The sequence below is a fragment of the Emydura macquarii genome, unplaced genomic scaffold, assembly GCF_026122565.2.
Source record: "Emydura macquarii macquarii isolate MOO-44397 ecotype Brisbane River unplaced genomic scaffold, CSIRO-AGI_Emac_v2 contig_3240, whole genome shotgun sequence".
In the NCBI taxonomy this organism is placed as follows: Eukaryota; Metazoa; Chordata; order Testudines; family Chelidae; genus Emydura; species Emydura macquarii.
In genome coordinates this window covers 5731834-5751244 of record NW_027133377.1, presented here as the reverse complement: position 1 = coordinate 5751244, position 19411 = coordinate 5731834, and the positions used below count along the sequence as shown (strand labels likewise).

The 19411-nt window shown below is 44.6% G+C and overlaps 1 protein-coding gene across 2 annotated transcripts in view; it reads left to right on the top strand.

Moving 5' to 3' along the window:
* METTL15 (methyltransferase 15, mitochondrial 12S rRNA N4-cytidine) overlaps nucleotides 1–19411 on the top strand; it is a 188735-nt gene that overhangs the window by 131788 nt on the left and 37536 nt on the right. The gene's annotated exons all lie outside the window — the stretch shown is intronic.

Genomic DNA, 19411 nt, shown 5'->3' with positions numbered 1-19411 from the left:
GATTTTGGCGGCAAGAGGAAGACAGGAAAGAAATAGCTGTTCAAATTGTTTCTGATCAATTTGCAACACTTAACTTTAAAAAATTACAGATTGAGGTGCACAAATTGTTAACAAGCTGCAGGTTGTTTATAAATGGGCTGTGTATACACCAGAAGAACATCAGGAGCCAACGCAACTCTTCCAAGGTCCCATTGGTGAAGATAGGGTCAGTCATATTCAGCATCCGTTGCCAGAATATATGTTCAGATTCTCATTCTGATTGCGGTTGCTAACACTTGTTGTGGTACACTGGATATTGAACAAGTTTGGCCCTATCCAGAGTAGTGAGTAAACCACAGTTGAGACTGGACTAGCAATGGATTTGTATTAACACAGCCATTGAGATACATCTAAGCATTGCTTTATGTATTTGCTTATCTTTGGGAAGGGAGGTGGGGAGAAACAGTCATTCAAAAATAAATAAATAATTATAACTGTGTTTACATACATATCCTAACTGTTGAAACAAATAATAACAAAGGTCTTCATACTTACCCTCCCCATTGTTGTTCCTTACCCTTGATAGTATATATATACCCCCTATCTGATTTCTGTTTCTTGCATCTGACGAAGTGGGTTGCAGACCACGAAAGCTTATGCCTGCAGAAATTAAATTTGTTAATCTTTAAAGTGCTACAGGACTCTGGTTGTTTTTGCCGTATACAGACTAACCCGGCTACCCCTCTGGAACATCTAATATTATGAACTTCAATTCATATGGTTTACAGTGAAAAAAGTTGAATACTATTAGGAGGAAAGGGAGTATCTGATAGTCAGGTGGATAAGATCTTACTCTCTCTGAAGGAGGGGGAGTCAGTCATCAGGACTGTCTAGTCTTCTTTCTAACACCTAGCCTCATGGTTCTGTTATATTCAAATGAAGAAAAAAATCCTCCAGTTGCTTCCTCGTTAAATCCTGCTGTTTTATACAGGGGAAGCAGTTAATCAGTTGCCTCCTTTTACAATACTCCTTATATTAGTAAAAGGTTTGGGCCATCAGCATTCTCTCCTCCATCTCCCCACATGATCCTGCTGTCTGTCAAAGGGGGGACAGTGAGCCATCAGCAGCCCTTCATGAACATCTCTGCTGCAGCAGAACTTGATATCCCATACCATCTTGTTTGTATCTTTCCTGTAGTTTCTCAGAAGTATTTGTCGTCATACCCTGTTGAATGAATTGTGATTTCATATTAATTGATTATATAACCCTAGTTCTTTAAAAGGGAAGATGCGTTGCAATAAAAGTCTGAGCACATACAGATCTAATATTTTTTTCATTTTGGAGCTGTAAAAGCACAGCTAAATAGATTTTTCTTTTAATACTGTTTTGTGTTTTCATTACCATTTTGATTTAACAAGAAGGTTAGTCTTAGAAATAGTACTTTGTCTCAAGTGATCTTTCCTGATGTTAGCTCATGAATGAATTGAATATCTTTCACGCATTCTCATGGAGCTACATTTGTAACTAATCAGATGTAATTGTTTTCATCTTAATAATTCTGTTCAACGTTATTGCCCTACTGTTTTCGTAGAGGTCCAAATTATCTTTGGTCTCAATCTTTTATGTGGTGAGTACCCCCAGGATGTGCCATGTGCAGTGTCCATTGAAGTGACATTTGCATCAACTCTTAATATACACACTGTGGGGTAGCGTTTCAAAGCGATGCATGGGGCTTTAGCTGTGTGACTTCCACTGTTATAAATAAGAGTCATGCAGTTAAAACTCTGCATGGTATATTGAAAATGTAGGGTTACATGTCCTGCTCCTCTTGCTCTATTCAAAATAATTCCTCCCCACCCTGCGATATGTGATCCTTGCAGGGGTTGTAGTACACAATGTTTAAAAGTTCTGTAACTGTTCCTGATTGCTACAGCACTCGTAGAACAGCTGTAGTGTTCTAAATTGATTAGCTGGGGTTACCTCTCACCTCAACTGTCTTATTAATATGAGCTCTGGAGACTAGCAAAATTCTGTAATTGACAGTTGTTGGCTTTTAGAAATCAGTAATTGGGGTGGGGGAGGGATGTAGAACTTTGTCTTCATTGGATTTGTCCCTTCTATGTCACTCCATATAGTCCAAAAGTCATACACTTTTAGAAAGAGTTTCTTAATCTAAGAAATTTTCTATGGAACAAGGAGATTGGACATCAGAACTATTAGATAGTATGGCTATAGTAATTGATCAGATCCATTGTTTACAAACTATGCAAAAATGACTAAACATTCGTTTTTAAAAGTTTCAACTTTGACAAAACAATTTGCTTTTCCATAACCCCATTTTCAGAAATGGCTGAACATTATTTGCTGAAGCTTTCCAAAACAATTCAACCTGAGGCAGTCACCTGGAATGGAAAATTTCAGTCCGAATGGTTAAAGTTGGCAAAATAAGTCACTCAGAACAGAGTTGTATAATGAAAAGTGTTAGGCAACCTTAGCAATATTAGTATCACCACCTATAATGTACATTTTGTTTTAATTTACATGTGTTCATAATATGTTGTTTAATTATGCTCCCTACTTATCACTCCAGAAAAATTTCATTCACTAGTTAAAATTTTCCATAGAGAGGGCATTAAGGACATGCTGTAATATGTAATTTAGCAATTCTTTTACATGCTTATCTTCTGGGTTACGAATGTATAAATGTTTTAAAAATGCCACTCACTAGTAATTACTCGGTTTTTGATAATTCCTGTGAAGAACGAAAGTGAAATAAGATATGACTTATATTTTTTATCTAAAACACAAGCAATAGGGCATTGTGATCCAGAAAATACTATTTTTGTATCATCTATCACCTTTGTTAACATTTTATTGGACATAAATCATATAGTGTCAGGTGGCAAAGTGACAATGTGGTTTGCCATGCATTCTATTTTTATAACTTTATTTAAAACTGACATGTAACATGCTGTACCTGAAACCCCAAGTGAGCCAGTTATTGGAGTGTAACAAAGTTTTGACGTCAGAACTGCTATTTATTCCACTGGCAACCATTAGCGATGCATTACCCTTTGGCACTTGTGTTTTCAGAACCATAGTTAAATTTTTATGACTGGTTTTGGCCAATTAGGTTTCTTTCTGAATATAGAAATAAGGAAAAGGGCGTTTCTATATCATATTAAATGTGTGGCTTCTCAAAAACAGCAGTATATAAAGCTGTGAAAGTTCCACCCCCCCACCCCCAACTCACACCAACCGTACCTCACACTGATAATTGTATATGTGTATTTCAGAGTAGGGGGGTTACGAAAGGCCGACTTGTCAAATGTTTGAAATCTGCATTAGGATTAAATGTAATTCCTGTGGAGTCATACTAGCAGGTGAATTCTGTTAGCACCAATGAGGCTATAAAAGAGTTTTGAAGCCTCTTGGGGTAGAGAAAATTAGGATCTGTATATAGAGGTCCTACAGGGAAAACCCTGGGAACAGCCAAACGTACAGAAAAAGTTTAGGTTGACGGTTGAATTATTTGTGGGTTAAGTTTCCCTGAAATCTAAACTCCAGGAAGCGGGTAATTTTGGACTTCAGACAATGTGCATAAACTCCATTCAAAGCAAGGTGGGAACAACTCCTTCTTACAAAGGTATTAGAGGAATTGATATTGTTTCTATGTGTTTGTTTACCATCATCCGTCTGTCTGTGTTTTGAAAAAGAGAAAAAATGCCATTGTGTACAAATGTAACATAATCTGTAACAGACAGATTTGCCTCCTACTTGGTTTTCAGTGAGCTTCTCCATGGGGTATTAAAATATGCATTGTGCATCCATGCATAAAGCTGTAGTCTGCTGTCTACAGAACCAATGCAATGCTAGCTTAGACACGTAGTGCTGCCAGGATATTTTAATTTTGATCTGAGGAGATCATTCATTAATATGAGAAGAGGATAGTTTTTGCACTTATTGAGACTCCTGGTTTCTTTAAAGTATAAAATGTTGCCAGTTTTTGCTGTACTTTTGTTACATTTGCTGTAGAGCACCTGCATTAAATTTGAGATCAGCCAAAGTTAGGCACTTAAGTCAATTTTTAGGCACTTAAATAGAAGTGGCTAAAGGGACTGAACATCTGCAGTTTCCATTCCAAGTGTTGCATGGGGAATTTTGCCTTAGCTGCCTGTCTGCTTTGGCTGCTGGGCTGGGTAGCCATGCTTGCTTCTCAGGTACCTCTATACTCTGGGTTGGACAGAACTCTAAAGCAGGCACATCACGACAGGTCCCCACCCCAACACAGTGCAATCTCTCTTATATGCAAACGACAGAAATTGATGTCAGATTCCATAAGCAGATGGCCTCTATCAAGAGAGACTAGGCTTTGTAGACCACCCTTCAGAAGTTGTGTTGGGTGCCTTCTATCACACGAGTTATTGCTGGCCGCGCCACCTCACGATCACAGCATGGGGAGGAAACCATGCTGCTGCAGGAAACCAGGTTATAGCAACTCTGGTTGAGCATGGCCCAGGATCTATGATCAAGTGGACAAGGAGGCAGTTGCAACAATGCACTTTTGAATTTGCATAGTGTGTTAGACATTCTTTCTCACCAGTGCTTCCACACTATAAGGACATAATTTTTGTCTCCCTGGCAGCACTGGTTTTTTCATGCATGGTAAAGGGTCAGTAGTGAGCTGTCATGGCAAAGAAGAATTGAGATGACACTCAAGCAGTGTTTTCAAAACAGTAAGGTTTATTAATCAGCTGGAACACAGCATAGGAAGTCCTGAGGTTAGCATAGAGAAATGAAAGTTAAAGCTGCATTCTGGTCAGCTTAGTGCCCCAGCCAAATCTGTAATGAACTCCATTTTCAGGCTCTTTCTGTCTCTCTGTCTGATCTCCTTAGTTAGTTCACTGCAGAGAGCTCAAGCTTCTTCCAGAGGTCAAACTTATCCTCACACCTCTCACTGCTCAGCCTTTTGTTCTCCAGCTGGGGTCTTTGCTCAGCTTCCCTGCTGAAAGGCAAGGAAATTCATGGGTCATTGGAGCTTTCATTGTTTCTCTGGCTATGTTTTTGATGTGGGTCAGTTTCAACCAGTTCCTTAATGACTCATCATTCCACCCAGACAGGGAAGTGGCACATACACCTATGTCTCTTAGTCTGCCCTAAAAGCCAAACTTAATCCTTTTTCCCCCACTGGGTAGCCATGCAACATATAGGGGAAACTGAAGCACTAAAAATACTACAGAAAATTACCACTTCATCACAGTTACACCCTCGACCACAGGAGTAGGTTTTCTCCTCTGACTACAAGCAGACCGTCAGGTTGTTGCAATATGTTGTTCCCTGCCTGAGAATTGGGCATTAGTCAACTGGAGATGTATTAGGTAGATTTCATCTGCCTCAGCTTTCCAAGCAGACTTAACAGTAATCGCATCTCATCAAAGGTCTGGTAGAACTATGTGCACTGGCACATACAGATTGGATGTTGATGTATAAAGCAGCCACTAATAATAGAAGTTATTACTGACTCACTGACAAGCTGAGTTTGGCAGCTGTGTCTCCAGACTGCAGTGCAGTATTTAGGAGGTTCTCAAGAGTTTTTGTAGCAAGGCAGTTTGGGAAGTGATCTTTATTTTCATGTGTTCCAATTAAGGCCAGTATGTTAGGATATGGTCAAGTTTTACTCCCAAGTATATGACAAGTGGGTGGAATGTTCTTTGACACAAATCAAGATGGGTTGATTGGCAAAATGATTGTTTAGATGGCAAGTAGTTTCCATTGTCTTGGTTTCATTGAGAATTAGTCTCCATTGCTAGAAGTAAATGGACAAAATATCCATGTCTTGGATGAGATTCCCTTAAATCCTGTGGAAGTCGTTGCCAGTATCAGCAATATTAATGTCATCTGCATACACATAATTCTCGGCCTGTGTGTCAGGAAGGTTGTATGTGAATACATTTAACAAGATGGGCAGACACAACTGAACCTAGTGGAAGGCTATTTTGGAAACTTGTAAGGCTACTGAATTTCTCCCCAAGTTGCAGGATGAAGCTTTGTTGCTCATCATTTCTTGGATGAATTGCCTCATAGGCCTACAAGGAATAACTTGTAGGAGTTTGGCAGTCATCCTGACATGCCACACAGTGTTTTAGGCTGCCATCAAATCAGTAAGTACTGCACCAACTTTCTTTCCTCATTCAAAGGCATCTTCTATGTCTTGAGTCAGATGAAGTACCTGATTTTGAGTGCAGTCTCAACATAAGGCAGATGAGATTCAACTACCCTATTAATCTGCATCAGGATTAGTTCTCTCTTCGAATGATTGCTCATATGCATTCCAATATAGGTGAGCGCGCGCCCCGTGCACGAGTCTCCGGAAGCTTTTCTGCCCCTAGCAACCCTTGCGGGTCGGCTCCTGCGCCCCCTGGAGCACCGCGCTCATGTGTCAGTATATAGGACACTGCCGACCCTGTGGCCCCCAGTTCCTTCTTTCCGCCCGTGACGGTCAGTGGAACGTCTGCCCCTTGCTTCGCAAGTAGCAATCTCCGTTCAGTTTATCTGTTAAGGAGTTATTGTTTTGTACATAGAGTAGTTAAAGTTAGTTAGTAATAGTTAGCCTTAGAGCTCCACTGGAGCCATGCCTGGCTCCACCGGGTTTAAAGCCTGCGCGGCTTGCGCCAAGGCTTTCCCAGTTAGTGATCCGCATGACCGCTGCCTTCGGTGCCTGGGAAAGCAGCACCGCAAGGATAAATGTCGGATCTGTAAATCATTCAAGCCCCAGACTCAGAAGGAGCGGGATGCTCGTCTAAGGACCATCTTAATGGAGTCAGCGCTGCGTCCGGACTCGAGCCCTCCAGATCACCGGTGGCACCGAGCGTTTCGTCGGTGCGCAGTGCTCCTCCGGCACCGACATCGGCACCGGCGCAGAAGACGGTGCCTAAAAAGAAAAAGCGGACGGAGACCGCACCTATGGACTCCCCCCTGCGACCGGTACAGCAGGGGGTGATACAGGAGATGCCCCAGCCACGTGCCGTCGAGACCCCAGCTCCAGCACCGGCATCTCCGCGCAGGGAGCCTCCCCTGACCCCGGGGGGTGGGGGAGCACCCCTTCAGGGGCCGTCGACGCCGGAGGCGTTTGCAGCGACACGCGCCCTGATGGGCATGCCCACGCCTCCATCCCTCCCTCGGCCGAGGGCCTCCGGGACGGTGTCTCGGGGTAAACCCATGCTGGATTACCTCGGTGGGATGAGGAGCCAGGGATCGCTGTCTCCCCCCAGACGGTCGAGGAAGGGGAAAGGACACCCGCCCCTCCTCGCTCCGACCAAGGGTCGTCGAGTGCCTCAACACCGCAGCACCGGGAGCGGTCTCGGGGTTCCAGGAGCAGCTGCTCCAGCTCCGCATCCCGCGGTCACCGCTCATCTGAGTCCCGGCACCGCTCAACCACCGCGGCACCGAGGGAGGCTCGGCACTGTCGATCCTCGGTGCGCAGCTCCCGCCACCGGTCGGGCTCGCCAAGGGATGGCGGACAACGCTCCCATTCACGCATGGAGACGCGGCACCGGTCCCATTCGCATGAGAGCGACCGGCACCGATCGCCTACTCCGGTGTCGAGACCTACGGCACCGCAAAGGCGGGGCTCCGGATCCCGGTGCGCGAGAAGATTCACAGCACTCGGCACCGGTCGAGATCCCCGGCCTATGACCCAACAGCAATGCCTAGTAGCCGGCGCCGCTCTAGATCGCGGACGCCCAGCCCAGCGAGTGCCCCGGCACCGGGGGATGCCTCGGCACCGCGGCAACGCCTTCAAACCCAGGCGTCTCAGCGCTACCGCTCAAGATCCCGGACGCGCAGTCCGGTGCGGTCTCCGGCACCGCACCACTTGGCACCGAACGACCCTTCGGCACAGCAGATCCAAGGCCAGCGGTACAGTAGAGAGCGCAACCGCCCCAGATCTTTGGCTAAGAGGACTCAAAAATCTCGGAGGCACTCCTCTACCAGCTCTAGTCGTTCACCCCCTCGCCGGCACCATAAACGGCACCATGACGATTCCCGATCGCCTCGGAGTAGATCCCCACCCGAGGTGGACAGGGATCATACTAGGCGTCACAGATCTCACAGCCTGGAGCCCCGGGGGCCAGTCTCGTATCCGGCACTGGGACCGGTACCGAATTGGGTGCAGGGGCCATGGTAATGGCCCTGCTGGGGCCCCTGGCCGCCGCAGACGACCCGGGGAACAGGGTCAGTGCCTTCAGTGGCAGCCCAACCGCCACCCCCACCCCCAAGCCAAGACAGGGGTCACTCATCGGAAGAGGACTCTGACCCAATGGAAGGCCCCTCCACGGGTCCCCTTCCACAATCCTCCTCCTCTTCCCCCCCTGATACAACAGCCAGAGACCAGAGGACCCCGCTTCCTGACTTTAAGGCCCATCAGGAGCTCTTAAAGAAGCTTGCAGACAATTTAAAGATGGACCTCAAAGAGCTGTCTGAGGAGGAAGACCCCCTCTTTGGGGTTTCCGGTTCAGCGGGGCCATCTAGGGTCGCACTCCCAGTCCACGACCGGGTCCTTAGATTGGTCAAGCCCCTATGGGAGACGACGGCCTCCGTGGCAGCAACATCAAAAACGGCCAAGCGCAAATATTATGTCCCCCCCAAGGGTTCGAATATCTGTATAACCACCCTCCCCCAGGGTTGCTGGTTGTAGATGCGATGAACCAGCGGGACAGACAAGGAGCCCAGTCTAATACTCCCAAAAATAAGGGGAAAAAGAGATTAGACCTTTTTGGGAGGAAGGTTTATTCAACGGCAACTCTCCAACTGTGTATAGCCAACCACCAGGCGCTCTTAGGCCGTTATAACCTCAATTTATGGACCTCCCTTCAGAGGTTTGCCCACGCATTACCTCAAGACATGGTGGAGGATTACAACACCCTGCTCCAGGAGGGTGCAACCATTGCGGGAGCCGCTCTCCAATCTGCCAGCGATGCAACGGACGCAGCGGGGAGGGCAATGGCGTCCGGGATAGTCATGAGACGTTCCGCTTGGCTGCAATCATCGGGCCTGTCACCTGAAGTACAACAGGCCATTCAGGACCTACCCTTTGACGGGGTAGGCTTGTTTTCGGACAGGACAGACAGCAAGTTGCATGCCTTGAAGGACTCTAGGGCCACCCTAAGGTCCTTAGGCCTGTATGTGCCGCAGGCCATGAGGTGCCAGGGCAAACAGAGGCCTCAAAGGCAACAGCCTGTCCCCAGACCGCCTCCTAGGCCTAACGAGCCGAGGAGAGGCAGAGATCGTTTCCGGCAGTTGAACCGCCAAGACCGCCAAGGCCCTGCTGGGGGCTGTCAGCAAGGGCCGCAGAAAAACACTAAGCGCCCCTTTTGATGGGACGCTCGAGGGCGGCGTTTCTTCCCCCCCCCATCCCCCCTCCCCCTGGATCTCACTATGCCCTTTGCAGACAGACTGCGTCCGTTCCTCCGAGAGTGGCAGAGAATAACCTCGGACCGCTGAGTGCTAAGCGTGGTACAAAGAGGTTATGCCCTCCAACTCTCAACCTTTCCACCGGACTTTCCCCCTACCCCGTCCCTTTTCAGGGACCCCTCTCACGAGCTACTCCTGGTTCAGGAGGTGCGCTCGCTCCTCCTTCTAGGGGCAGTAGAGGAAGTTCATCCTATGGAAAGGGGCAGGGGGTTCTATTCCCGGTATTTCCTTATTCCAAAGGCAAAGGGAGGCTTGAGGCCTTTTCTGGAGCTTCGTCGTCTGAACAAATTTATCAGGCGCCTCAAATTCCGTATGGTCTCCCTAGCCTCTATTATTCCTGCTTTGGATCCAGGAGATTGGTATGCTGCCCTCGATTTAAGAGATGCATATTTCCACGTTTCTATCCTCCCAGGTCACAGACGTTTCCTCCGCTTTATGGTAGCGGGTGGCCACTACCAGTTTTCGGCCCTCCCCTTTGGCCTTTCCTCAGCACCCAGGGTCTTCACGAAATGCATGGTGGTCGTGGTGGCCCACCTGCGGCGCAGAGGCATCCAGATCTTCCCTTACCTAGACGACTGGTTAATACGGGGAAGATCCAGAGTCCATGTGGAAAACAGCCTGGCCCTGACTTGCGTGAAATGCACCAAACTGGGACTGCTCATCAACGAGCAGAAGTCCACGCTCATCCCGGTGCAGCGCATAGACTTTATCGGGGCTACCCTCGATGCGGTTCAGGCCAGAGCCTTCCTCCCACGGCTCCGATTCGAGACCATGGCCGCCATAATCTCAGTGTTGTACAGGTCCCCCACGACGACAGCCAGGCACTGCCTTCAGCTGTTGGGACACATGGCGGCATGCACATACGTGGTGAGGTTGGCTCACCTCAAACTCAGGCCTCTCCAAAGTTGGTTGGCCTCTGTATATGCCCCGGCCAGACATTCGCTATCCAAGGTGTTTACAATCCCAACACAGGTACTGGCATCCCTCAGCTGGTGGACAAACCCGAGGGAGGTGCTGAGGGGGGTCCCCTTTACAGAATTGACCCCCTCCATAACGCTAATAATGGACACTTCGGATGTGGGCTGGGGAACCCACTTGAGCCGCGGCCTCAACACACAGGGTATTTGGTTACCACAAGAAGTGCGCCTCCACATCAATGTCAGGGAGCTCCGGGTTGTACGGCTAGCCTGCAAGGTGTTCCTCAGATTCCTAAGGGGCAGGGTGGTGCACGTCCTCACGGACAATACCTCAGCTATGTTTTATATAAACAGACAAGGAGGGGCACGCTCCTTGGCCCTCTGCCAGGAGGCCATACTACTGTGGGACCTAGCGGTGAGGCACGATTTTCATCTATCTGCCTCTCACCTCCCGGGGGTCAGGAACAACCAGGCGGACCACCTCAGCAGGTCATTCTTACCCCGCCACGACTGGTCGCTTCATTGGGAGGTGGCAACTTTTCTCTTCCACAAGTGGGGTGTTCCCCAACTGGACCTGTTCGCCTCAGCGTGGAACAAGAAGTGCCCGAGGTTCTGCTCGCTCCGGGGTCGCGAGCAGGGCTCCATCTCAGACGCCTTCTTAATAGACTGGAAGGGGCCTCTAATGTATGCATTTCCCCCCATTCCGCTACTTCCCAAAGTACTTTTGAAAGTCAAGAGAGACAAAGCGAACGTTATTCTGATTGCACCAGCATGGCCCCGGCAGCACTGGTTCAGTATGCTGCTGGACCTGTCCATAGCTGAACCAATACCACTTCCGAAGCGCTACGACCTGCTCTCCCAGGACCAGGGTCGCCTTCTGCACCCAGACCTGGACTCCCTCCACCTGACTGCATGGAGGCTCTGTGGTTGACAGAGGGAGAGAGAGCCTGCTCAGCGCAAGTTCAGCAGGTCCTGCTGGGAAGCAGGAAGCCTTCCACTCAGGTGCTGTATAAGGCTAAATGGAAGCGCTTTAGTATTTGGGCGGACTCCCGGAGCATCCTGCTAAGCTCTTCGCCCATTCAGGCGATTTTAGAGTACCTACTCCACTTAAAGATGCAGGGTTTGGCACTGGCCTCCCTCAGGGTACACCTGGCGGCCATATCGGCCTTCCACCGGCCAATGGAAGGCAGGTCAATCTTCTCACACTCTATGTCCCTTAGGTTTCTCAAGGGAATAGAGAGATTATATCCGCAGGTCCGTGACCCGGTACCTCTCTGGGATCTGCATCTGGTCCTCACCATTTTAACAGGACCCCCCTTCGAGCCTGTGGCTACATGCCCATTGCTTTTCCTTTCCTGGAAGGTAGCCTTCTTAGTGGCCATTACATCGGCCAGAAGGGTCTCCGAATTAAGAGCCTTGACCTCGGAGCCCCCTTATACCGTTTTCTACAAAGACAAAGTGAGGCTGAGACCCCACCCAGCATTTCTACCTAAGGTGGTGTCTCAGTTTCACTATAACCAGGACATCTTCCTCCCCGTGTTTTTCCCTAAACCTCACGGGTCGGAGGTCGAGCGGAGATGGCACTTGTTGGACGTCAGACGGGCCCTGGCCTATCACATCTACCGCACAAGGCCATTCCGGAAGTCAACGCAACTGTTCGTGGCAGTCGCGGACCGGATGAAGGGTTCATACGTGCCTGTTACGACCAGGCGAAGGTGCCACTTCCAGGGACCGTGACGGCACACTCAACCAGAGCCCAGGCCTCATCAGCGGCCTTCCTGGAGCGTATGCCCCTGCAAGACATCTGTAAGGCAGCCACCTGGTCATCGGTCCATACCTTCACATCTCACTACGCCATCGTGCAGCAGGCGAGAGAGGACACAGCAGTCGGCAGAGCTGTCCTAAGAAGGACTACTCGCCAGTGACTCCTACCCGCCTCCAAGGTATGGCTATTTAATCACCTATATTGGAATGCATATGAGCAATCACTCGAAGAGAGAAAACAGGGTTACTTACCAGTAACTGTTGTTCTTCGAGATGTGTTGCTCATATCCATTCCAAACCCGCCCTCCGTCCCCGCTGTCGGAGTTGGCAGAAAGAAGGGACTGGGGGCCATGGGGTCGGCAGTGCCCTATATACCGAGACATGAGCGCGGTACTCCAGGGGGCGCAGGAGCCGACCCGCGGGGTTTGCTAGGGGCAGAAAAGCTTCCGGAGACTCGTGCACGGAGCGCGCACTCACCTATATTGGAATGGATATGAGCAACACATCTCGAAGAACAACAGTTACTGGTAAGTAACCCTGTTTTTTTCCATCAATTTATAGGTAATACACAGCAGAGAAATCAGTTGGGAGCTCTTTGAGTCTGTCAGTGGTTTCCGTGGCTTGGGGACAGATACGATCTTTGTTCTGCACCAAGCTCTTCTAGCCATCTAATTTAACCACACCTTATGAAAACATTCTATGGTATAAGTGTAATTATCCTCAGCTGATGCTCATAGTTCTTCATCTGTATTGAATAGCAGAATTTCATTTAGTCCATATAATTGCAAATATATTGTATTGTTGTGACTAATATAATTGTGCTTAATTTGGTTCCTAATTATTCTTCTTTGATGCAAAACAACCGCGGATAATCAGTAATGGGGTTGCAACATTGTCAAATAGGAAATGAAGAAAAGAATAAGAGCAGAACAGTTAAGAAGGGGGAAGATTTTCTTCTCCTAGTAGGAGGGAAAGCTATCAAAGTGATGTTTCCTGTAGATACCCATTCAGGTTTGTGAGAGCACTAAAGGAATAATACAGAGAGAACATTGGAAGAACAGCATTGAGGTCTTGGAGAAGTAGGTATACAAGAGAGAATAGGGTTGCAGAAACATTGGTACAATTCAAGAGTTTAGAAGTCAGAAGAAGATCAAGAGAACAGAGGAGTAATAGAGAGGTACGTCTTGAGCTGCATTTGGTGTTTGATAAGAGAAGTAGAGAGGTGAGCATCAAAGACATAATTTAGGAGTTAGAGGCATTCTATGAGCTGCACCTGAATTGGTTAGAGGTAGGCTAGACCAAGAGTGATTGAGGTACACCAGATGCAGAAAGCTTGGTGAACAGCGTAAAATACAAGAGAGATAGGAAAACTTTGAGAGTCAGACTATAGAGTCAAAGACACCAAAGATAGTGGGAATGGTTTAAATATGAAGCAGAAGGGGAAGAAATCAATGGGTAGAATCTGAATATTGATGGATCAGTATAATATCAAAATAGGTAAAAGCTGTGGGGAATTCAGGGAGACCAAAGCAAGACCTTTGGAAAGAGCCAGAAGCACATCCTCAGAATATTTAATCTCAGATTAGGATGTTGAGAAGACAGATTTTTTTAATAAAAAATTTGCTTTTAAAGTTAGAAAAAGATTTTTTTAAAACCAGAGAACTTTTATAGTGACTGTGACTTTCAATATCACTTCATCTGTAGCTCTTCTACAAATTTAAAATATTTTCCTACTTCTGTAGTAGCTATGGAAAGTAGAGTAGTTTCACACTTCTTGTTCTGCTTCAGCATGAAATCAGTCAATGCAAGCACTTTTAAACATATGTTATTCCCTTTATACTATGCCGTGTTTCAGAGAAGGCCAGGAAACGAAGAACTCTTGGAATTGAACCACATTATCTTCCTCAGAATAAAATACCTAATTGATTTAGTTTTCTAACCCTAAGTACAGCTATAAACTGACATTCTTAATTTGGGACTGTAGCCAAGAATTCCCTATGATCTAAACCAGCGTACTTTCTTTGATTATCTGACTCTTCGTTTACATAAACATATCTGGTGTTCCCCATTACATTTGGCTAACTGATAGATATCACTGCACCATTTTTTTGTGAGTGAGCACATATGGGAGTGAAAGAATGAAGAAGTCCAGACATGAAGATAATGATTCAGGGTTCTAGCTCTTCTAAGAGTGCTATGAAATCTGACCCTTGGTTCTCAGGCAGTAGTCTTACCCTAAGTGTTTATGTAGCACTTTGAACGTATACAGTGCAATGTAAATGCTAAATATTATTATTTATAATTTATTGGAATGAAGAATACAAGCCTAGAATGCACAAAGAGTTCCTCCATTTTTGGTTTTATGAGTACCTGAAATGGAGCCCATAAATAGACTGAAAAAAAATGTCCATTGCCTAAGTAAGCCGAAGTGAATATCTTCTTGCTTTTCATTTGGGTGCTTTCACAAAGATAACAAATTGCAGCAGCTGATGCCTGTAGAGGCGAGTAGCCTGGGATGTCTTAGGCCTTGAGGGGCTGAACAAGTCCATGAAGAAAATGCAGTTCAGGATGGGAACTAGCTTCCACTATAACTGCATTTTCTACAGGAGAGTTACATGTATTGGAGGGTCAGGCAGAAATTTATCTGCCTATTTCCATCAGGCCCTGTCATCAACAATTTCTCCAGTCCAATTATGGAAATTACAATCACCAATATAAAACATCCTCTTTTGTCTGTCCTCTGTCCTCAGGGCATTCAAAAAAATATTGGTAGTGACAATAACAAGACTGAGAAGACTAGAAAGTCATTTATACCCTTTGGCATATTTATCAGAGCATTGTCCCAAGAAACTTCAGACAGGACGTGATTTAGAGGACTCTCCCTATGTTTCTGGCACAGGATAAATGATAAATCTCAGATAAATCTAAAGATGAGCTCCTTCATCCCCTCTGAGAAGTGTCCACCTCAGATAGACAAAACAGGGCCAGTGTCTTCCTAACACAGAAAAGATTTGACAAAATCCAGACACTGATTTCCACACAAAATCACAGTATGACACAAAACCAAGTATCATCAATTCCCCTTTATTTGTAGGTTGTTTGGATTCATACATATAGGTTTCTTTCTGTGCAAGATTGTGCATGAGACAACTTCAGCCCTGGAACCATTCCCAAAAGGAAATACAAAGCAAAGATACTTTGTAGAGTAGTCCAGTCCCTTGGTAGGTGGAAAGAGGAAGCCACATAAGATCCTTCTTTCACAATCTAGATCCCAGAATCCCAACTAAATTTCAGAATGGCAAACACACCTCACGAACACACAATGGATATAGAAGCTCATGCGCAAAGAGTTTCCCGAACATCAACTTTTAAGTTATGAGAGCAGTCTGGCTGGCCTTTAAGTCCCTCAGAATCACCTGAGGAAGGAGCACATCCTGATTCATTCAGACAACAAAATGACTATCACATCAATCAGTGAGGTGAGTGTAAGGCAATGTAGCCTAAATGCTGAAGTAATACAGATTCTTTCCTATCCCACTGACTTCTTCAGTGGGCTTTGAATCAGGTCCTTACTTTCCATCAGAATGAACCACAAAGAAGAGGCATTGAACAGACAAAGGCTGATAACTAATCTATCAGCAGATGAACTTCTCTGAGAGGTTCCTGAACCACTGATTCCAGCAGAAACCCAGGGAAATGGCTGAATCTCTTTCTGTATACTTTCTTCCCTTTTTTCTTGGTAAGAAGAGCGCTTCAAAAAATCATAAAGGAGAAAGTGACTGTAATTCTCAAATTGGCCAGACATTGTGGATATGTCTCAGAAGACCCCCAACCCATCCTCCCAGTAGCCAGGATCTTTATATATAATGTTATTTATCTAGTAATAAGAATTCAGTGTTGGGAAGTAATTATCAGGCTTGTGGACAAAAGGGGTGTGACCAAACCCAACTATCATGGATAAGTCTGAATTGCTCGTTGTGGTCTCAGGAAGAGAGGCACAACCTCAGACTGCAGGCACGTCAGTCTCGGAGAGGAAATTTTCAGAAAATAAAATTTCCATATTTATATTAGCCTAAATACAAAATAGTAAATGTTGGAGTTAACTTTCTAGATCAGATGTTACAAGCCACAATGGGCCAAATTTTGCTCTCATTTATACAGCATTCTGAACCCTACTGAAGTCAATGGGATTGCACAGACTATCAATGAAGACAGAATTCACTGTGCTAAATTCATCACTGCAGTAATTCCATTAATTTCAAGAGTAACATCAGTCATAAATCTGTTTAGAAATTGTATTTAAGGCTTAGTATTTCACTTATGCAAGTACTACACCTTTTTAGTGTATCTTTTTTATAAAAACCTTTCAAAGGGAGTTGTATATAACATCTTAGTACAATATACATGGTAATTGCATTTCAGGGAAGATTTTGTTGTAGATAAAACATACTTTACACAATTTAAATAAAATGCTAAGGTATTTCTACAGTATTTCCCAAAGGTGAATTGAAAACATTACCAGACCACATTGCGATAACATTAGTGGAGCCACCTAGTCTCTTTCTGTAGGTGGTTTCTGTAATAGAATACACATGGTTCTCCCTTGGCAATGAGCAATTTATTCAAAACAAAGTGGTGAGGTTTTCTGTGAAGTGTCATTATTTGAATTTATGTTGGTGCTGATAATCCTGCTTTCAAACACCAACATAGGCACTTTTGTTAATGCTATACAATGACAAAAACTGAACTTTGAAGTATGGGCATTACTCTTATCCGTTTTTAATTATGGAGTTATGCTGCTATAAGGAGCTTGTGGCAAATGCAGAACAATGAATGACAACTTTATGGACACACAAAGTGAAAAAGCAGTAATTTTAAAAACATACATAAATACAGAATTCTAAAATAAAAATTTGTTTCTCTGAATATTTTTTCCTTTGTTCCCACAGCTAAAAATTAAGTGCTTATTTTGTGTGCTCCATTAGGCTCATGCCGTTGAGAACTTTAGGTGGCTTATTTTAACCTAGAGAAAGCTGCTGTTATGGACCTACATGATGGGAATATTTAAATTATTTGGGTTTGGTGTGATTTTTAATATTGTGATTCAGCTTTTTCTATGTCAAAGATGAACAAAGATGATTTATCTCAGAACTAATTATTTTACTACAAGGGTAAAGCTGAGGCTGCCCTTTGGTTTTAATTTGAAGAATGCCACTATAGTTCTGAAAATCTTTTGTTCTCGAAGTAATAATGCCTTACAGTGATATTGCACCATTCATTCTAAAGCATCCAAAACCCTTTACCAACTTTATAAATTATATATGTTCTCGGTGTTCACCTGCCAATGAATTGCAGCAACCTCTGGTTACAGTTGTTACAACAGCAGACAGCAAGAGTACAGGACAAGAAATGAATACAGCTAATCAAAATTACAGGGTGAATTTAGAGTCATTTAGTGTAACATCCCTTTCTCTTGTAAAAGTTGCCGTGAGATATCTATAGACCAATATTGATCAGGACTTCAAATTTATGTAAACTGTGCCCCATAATGCCATGCTGGGGCATCACTGAAACCAAGGAAAGAGTACCCCTTTGTTGACTCACCAACACCACTTCCTATATCACCCTGGCTTCTCTTTGGATGTCTCTTGTTTAAATAATACATAGGCTAACCCTACTTATCTTACAAAACCTGATGAGATCACACACTGATTACTTACTGACAGTTTCCGAGGATATGCTGCTGTACATGGAAGATATTAGCTGTTTTACTACCTGTAATTATTTGGATCATAAAATCTTTTTCCCTTGGTCAGGATATAAAATTAATTAGCCAAAATCACAAAAACTCTTAAACTGGAGGAGGAGCACTAGACTAAACAAGCCTGCATTTTGTCCTCTTCAGGCTCTCTCTCTTTGTTGGTAGATATCAAAGCTAACCATATATTTAAAGATACCTAATCTTCAAACTACAAAGTAATAGAACAGGACACTAAAAATAGACTTAAAAGATAGGCACATCATCCTTTATCCAGGATGGGAAGAAGTATAGTCAAAATGACAGTCATGACAAGAATTCTTCATGTATTACAGAAGCTCATTTTTATATAACCAGAAATATTTTCTCTTGCAAATCATTTTGTTCCATGTCTGGAAAAATATCTACTTCCCTCAGATGCATAAGAGCAGGGTCCTCACCCTCAGGGGGTTACAGCCCCCCTTCCTCCCTTTCTTTATGGCTGGAAGGCATTGGAAGTTCTGATTTTTTCCACCCTTCTTATAATATGGAGCCACAGTATATCTTTCCCAAGCTCAAACATTAGAAGTGGACCTGTGATTTACGGTACCATTTAATCTCTCATGGCTACAAAAATCAAGGGAATGCAGCCTTCCCTTTATCACTGTTAAATTTGATCATCCAATGTCAGGGGGATTTGGGAGCTTAACTCCTTTAGATTTTTTAAAATACCAGTCTTAAAGGGTTGTGTGTATGTGTGGGTGGGTGGGGGGTGTGTCCTAGAACCTATTGGCAAACAAGCACTAAACAGATTCGCTGGGTAAATGCCACAATGCAGATTTCTGCATGAGCATTAATCACTTCAAAGATGTTAATAGGTCTAATATTACCATTCTCTCTGGGTAACCAACTTTTATAAAAGAGAAAATGACTTTGTTATATTTTCTGCTTTCATGGAATATTTTGTCATGTTATATAAAACTGGGACTCATATAAGGTAGCATCTGTTGGCCCTTAAGCCACCTTTCAGCTTTATACTTCATTTCTCTACTATCTTTGTTTTAAACTGGCAGCCATTAGTCCCTGCCTCAATCAAAATCCTCTACCAAAATTAGAGATTCCTTTTATTTCTTAATGCAATCATATTAAAACAAAGAGTAAGTACTTGCTTGTGAAAATCAATACAAATGTATACAAAAATGTAACTTTGTTCAGTCACCATGCTACTCTGTGCAAACACTGAAATATTGAGGATTGTGGAGTGTTTTGGTTTATAGATGTGCACACTGCTCTTAGTTCTTCATTTCTTGCTCATTCCTTAGATCTTTCAGCTATGGATGCTTAAGAGCACAGATACTGACAAGGAGGTCTGAAGTTTGAAGATACCTATATGTTTCTTTGTATTTCACAGGAATATTGCATTTTGCAAAATACAAACCCTATGCAGTCATAAAATTAGTTCTTAAAACATGTCACATGGTATCTCAATATTATAATACACAAAAGAATGTATATTTATCCAGTAAACTATAATGAAGCTGTT